Raw genomic sequence first — 5,000 nt, 5'->3', positions numbered from 1 at the left:
TCAACGCTAACCTAATGAATGAACTTAGACACGATTATGTTCCTTATGATTATGTTATGTTATGCTCATGATTGAGCCCATGTATGATTATGTTTAAGAACAAGAGCATGAAATGTTATTAGATAAGAGCAAGATATGTATAGAACAACTAAAGAAAGCTATGCCCGTGACGACCTTAGGTTTCCCTAATCGTCCGGTTTAGAATCATGTCATGACTATGCTATGTTATTTTATGTTTAGGCCTTGTTACGTAAAGCGTACACTTGGCAATGCGGTTTAGGTTCCCACAACCGCCATGACCTGTATAGATGAGAAACCTATAACAGGTGAGATAAGATTATGACGGCTCTAGTAAGCACTATCGTCTAAGTATGCAAGTCTCCACAAACGTATAATCAACCGTCAGGTTGTAATGTAGACACGTGGTGACCGTAGGTTTCCCCTTGAGGTTTCCTATAGCCTAGGATTTAGGGGAACTCACTGAGACATTATGTCTCATCCCAATCCGTATTTGTTTCAGATAAGCAGGATGCTTTGCAAGCTTGAAGTCGGATTGATGTTTCAGCAAGTGTGCGTTCGTGTCGCTGCAGGATGCTTTGGATTTTAAGGATGAAATTATATATGTATGGTTGAGATGTTTACGTGATTTTTGTACGAACGCAATTTGTGGTATAATTATTCATTCGTATAAAATTTTTGTTGTAAATTTTAATGTATCCAATACTAATAATAACGCACGTGCTAGACTTTCTAGATACGTCTGGTATGGGTGTTACAATTGGTATCAGAGCAGGTCGATTCAGACCGTGCCTTGGGTCATTAAATTACAACTAAGGTAGTGGGACCATTGGGTTCCGGGTAAATGTTCTAGTTGTTGTTGTTAGTTGAGCCTGATCAACTCAATTTAACATTCAACGATTAGAATGGATGCCTGAGAGCTGAAAAGGACCCAGGAGGAACGAAGTATGTGATGAAGATGCACTGGAAAGTGCGAACTCAGAAATAAGAACTCGGAATGAGTGTAAGTAGGAAATTGATCGTGCTGAAAGGTGGCCGGTGAACTGATCAGGTACAAGTGTGAATCCTCCGGGAATGTAAGACATGATAAGAAGGAACGTTCCGACAATGTCGGGTGAGATGGTAGCAATATGTGAATGAAGTTAAGGACAGGTATGCTCGGAAAGTTGCATAAGTGGCAATGTAACGAGGTAAGATATTTGTAGTGGAGAAAGTTAAGGATTCAAGAGAAAGCTTTATGTTATCAGGAGTAAGGCATTGATTCCGGCGTGCCAAGAATTGTATCAAAAAAGGTTGATGTTGCCATGCATATGTTATAGAATATTTTACGATGATAGGAATGAACGATGTGCATTGTATACTTGAGGATAATAATTTTATACAATAAATGTTTTCTGAAAAAAATAGAGTTGGAGAAGTTCACCAATAGCAAGCCTGGGACGAAATTTTTCCATTTTTATAAAACCTACTAGTTCGATCCTATGGTTTGCAATGACTATTGGGGAGATGTCTTCACAATAATCTTTTATGTGATGAAAATATTTTATGACATCAAGTAATGAATGCATATCACATCCTACGATTTCTAAGGAAAAAGGCGTGGGCAACCATCAACGAAATCGATACGGTTTAGGGTAGCTTTGGAAGTTAAGGTGTTAAGAGTCAAGAACAAGTCAAGATCAAGAGTATAGAAGTTCCGACATTTAGAAGGAAAGTCACCGATGTTTATGCATGAGTTATGAAGTAAGAAGTTAAAGCGGTGCAAAGTTATAAGAAATCAAAAGGTTCTCGGATTATGTGGAATTATGGCGTATTTCTCAAACTTATGTTTTGCTTAACGGATATGCTAGGGCTCGATATGATGTTGGATCATAAAGTTTTAAATAATTTTAGAAAGATTTACGCGTATGGGTGAATGAAGTTGACATTTTAAAAAAAAAAAATTCATGAGATTTTTCTAGGAACCGGGTTGCTACTACACTCGTAGAGCGGGCTAGACTTATTAGAGTTTAGATTTGATGGCACATATGTGTTATCAACTCGTTCTATGATTTTAGAGCAACAGCCGGGGCCTAAACTCAATATATTTATAAAGTAGAAAATCGTCAACGTCAATGACCCGTGCGTTAGTTTACGAAGTTTTCTTAAAAAGAAAAATTAACGAGCAAGCATTGGTGTGATTAAGCAAAATATAGTATGCGAGAATGCAAAGGTACAAGGATTAGATGTTCAAGAAAGTTATGTTCAAGTGCTAGATGGGTTGTTAATGGAAATTGAGTTTACTCGAAAACAAGTTCAGATATGATATGTATGGTAAATGCAACCACCAAGAAAGTAAGGTTTACCCCCGAGTCAAGTATTATGAGCATAAGATAAACCATCTTGAGTTTTCAATTCACAAGACAAGTGTAAGGTTGTGATTGATGAGTCATAGATTAGTATATTTTAATGCTTTATTTAGTTTAGTTTTAAATAAGATTTGATTTGATTTTATTGCATTTTATTTCCTTTTAGAATATTTTACTTTAAATTGCTTTTTATTTTATTTTAGGAACGAATATATGGTGGAAGGTGTCTTGGAGCAAAAGAAAGAGGACTGGAGCAAATACAGTGCGAAAATACGAAGATATGGAACAAAAATATGTTCCCACCAAGTCAGAAGCTTGGCACGGCCAGTGCCAACATGTGGCACGGCCGTGCCACCTCCAGAAGTCTCTTTTGCTGCTTTTTCTTCGGGCCCAAGTTACCCTGTTGCAGCTTTACTGTTTTACCCTTTTAGTTGCTTAGTTTCTAAGTCGATTGTAAAGCTATAAATAGAGTAGCTCTCCACCATAAACATGCACCTTTTACTTTGTTTATTTCAAGTATTATTTCAATAAAAAGTCTTTATTTCCTTTTTACTTTCTTTGCAATTTATTTTACTGTTTATCTCTCTTCTTCCCCCATGTCTACGATGAACATGAGTGAGTAGACTTCTTCGTCTTGGGATTGTTGGGGAGTCTAATGACTCAATCCTAAACAAAACAAGCCTAAACCCTAATTTCTATGTAACCCTAATTTCTAATCTAGATTCACCGTCTTAACGTGGATTAACAATTATCAAACTGTGGAAGTGAAAGCGGAGGGTTTGATAATCGTTAATCCATCATCCCAAACATCAATTCATAAAGCGAGAGCGGAGTCTTGATGTTGGAACAAGTGAATCTAGACAATAATTGAAAAACAGTGAAATAGTCTTTGCAATTATTGAGACAAAGAGTAGTTTCAATCCTCTATGCATCTTCTAGTAATCATGTCAGCGAAATAGGCTTGATTGCTAGAAGTAAACTCTCACCAGACTTTCATCGAAAAGGTGAGGGGCTAAGGGAAACCGGTCTTTAGAAATTAGTGTGTAAACCATGAAATTAGATGTTTAGGTCTTGTCTAGTGAAGGATTTGTCATTATGATGAACCAATGATCCCGAGGCCCCTTTATCATTATTGTTATTTACTTTCAGCAATTAAACCCCCTTCTTATAAACTTTTCTCTCTTCTAATCATTCTCTAAAATTTAATTGAATTCACAACTCCCTAGCGGAACGATACTCTTCTTACTACTATTACTTCGATAGGCCGTGCACTTGCGGTTTGGCCCTATCAAGTTTTTGGTGCCGTTGCCGGGGAGTTGTTGTAATTTGATTAACTTTTTAATAGTGATTAGAAAAAAAAAAAATTTCCTTATTTTATTTCTTTTTATATTTCTTAAAAAAAAAATCTTTTGTTTTATTATATTTTATTTTATATTTATATTTCTTTCCAAAAAAAAAAAAATCTTTTCCTTTATTTTATCTTGTTTTATTTCTTTCTTTTTCTATTTCTTCTTTTGCCTTTAACTTCTTGGGAAGATAATAACGATATGACTAAGGAATGCACTCTCATAGAGTATGCAATCCCATCTTCAAATGAGTCATACGATGCTATTGTGTACCCAACGGTTGACGACAATTTTGAAATAGAACCTGCACTTATCGAGTTAGTGCAGCAAAATCAATTTTTCGGATCACCCATTGAGGATCCGAATTTTCATATTTCAACTTTTTTAAGACTCAGTGGAACCGTGAATGCAAACCAAGAGGTCGTAAGGATGCACTACTTTCCTTTTTCCCTGGGGGGTAGAGCTAGTACTTGGTTTAATTCATTGGAAAATGGTTCTATCACTTCATGGCATCAAATGAAGCAAACTTTTCTCGCTCGATTCTTCCCCTATTCTAAAACAATTCAATTAAGGAATCAAATCACACAATTCACTCAAAAAGATGGAGAATCTCTTTACGATGTGTGGGAGCATTTCAAAGAAATGCTTAGACTTTGTCCCCATCATGGTTTAAAGAACTGGCTTATTATTCACACTTTTTATAATGGTCTTTTGTATCCCACAAAAATTCATGTTGATGCAGCTGCAGGTGGAGCTCTGATGAACAAAACATACACAGAAGCATATGCTTTGATCGAGGACATGGCACAAAACCACTTTCAGTGGACCTACGGAAGGGACACCACTAATGTTGCTCCTTCACCCTCTCAGAGAGAGGTAGGTATGTATGAAAATTCTTCCCTTGATCATCTAGCTGCTAAAGTTGACGCACTCACACAAAAATTTGATAAAATAAATACTAGTGCTGTCACACCTGCCTCTGTATCACCTCTTTGTGAAGTTTGTGGTGTATTTGGCCATATTGGCATTGATTGCCAACTAGGTAGTGTTGTTAGAAGTCCTGAGCAAGTAAACTATGCTCAATATAATCAAGGGTTTAAAAACAATCAAAATTTTTTTCAAACCCCTCAAAATCTTTTTGGACAACAAACAACACCACCCGGTTATGCAAACAACCAAGGAGTTCCTCAAAAATCCAGCTTGGAAATTTTACTAGAAAAATGTGTTATTGATCAATCCAAGCAGCTCCAAGAGCTTAAAAATCAAACTGAATTTTTGAAGGACTCTC

General features: G+C 36.3%; 1 non-coding gene across 1 annotated transcript; it reads right to left on the bottom strand.

Annotated features, from left to right (window-relative positions):
• Positions 1 to 4,276: 4,276 nt before the first annotated feature.
• LOC146946064 (small nucleolar RNA R71) lies at positions 4,277 to 4,383 on the bottom strand. The gene has a single exon (XR_015029493.1). It is a non-coding gene; the product is annotated as a small nucleolar RNA R71 (small nucleolar RNA).
• Positions 4,384 to 5,000: the final 617 nt, after the last annotated feature.

The sequence above is a fragment of the Medicago sativa genome, chromosome 2 (assembly GCF_051527215.1).
Source record: "Medicago sativa cultivar Bolivia chromosome 2, Bolivia_mono, whole genome shotgun sequence".
Classification (NCBI taxonomy): Eukaryota; Viridiplantae; Streptophyta; class Magnoliopsida; order Fabales; family Fabaceae; genus Medicago; species Medicago sativa.
This window is presented reverse-complemented; position numbering and strand designations above follow the sequence as displayed.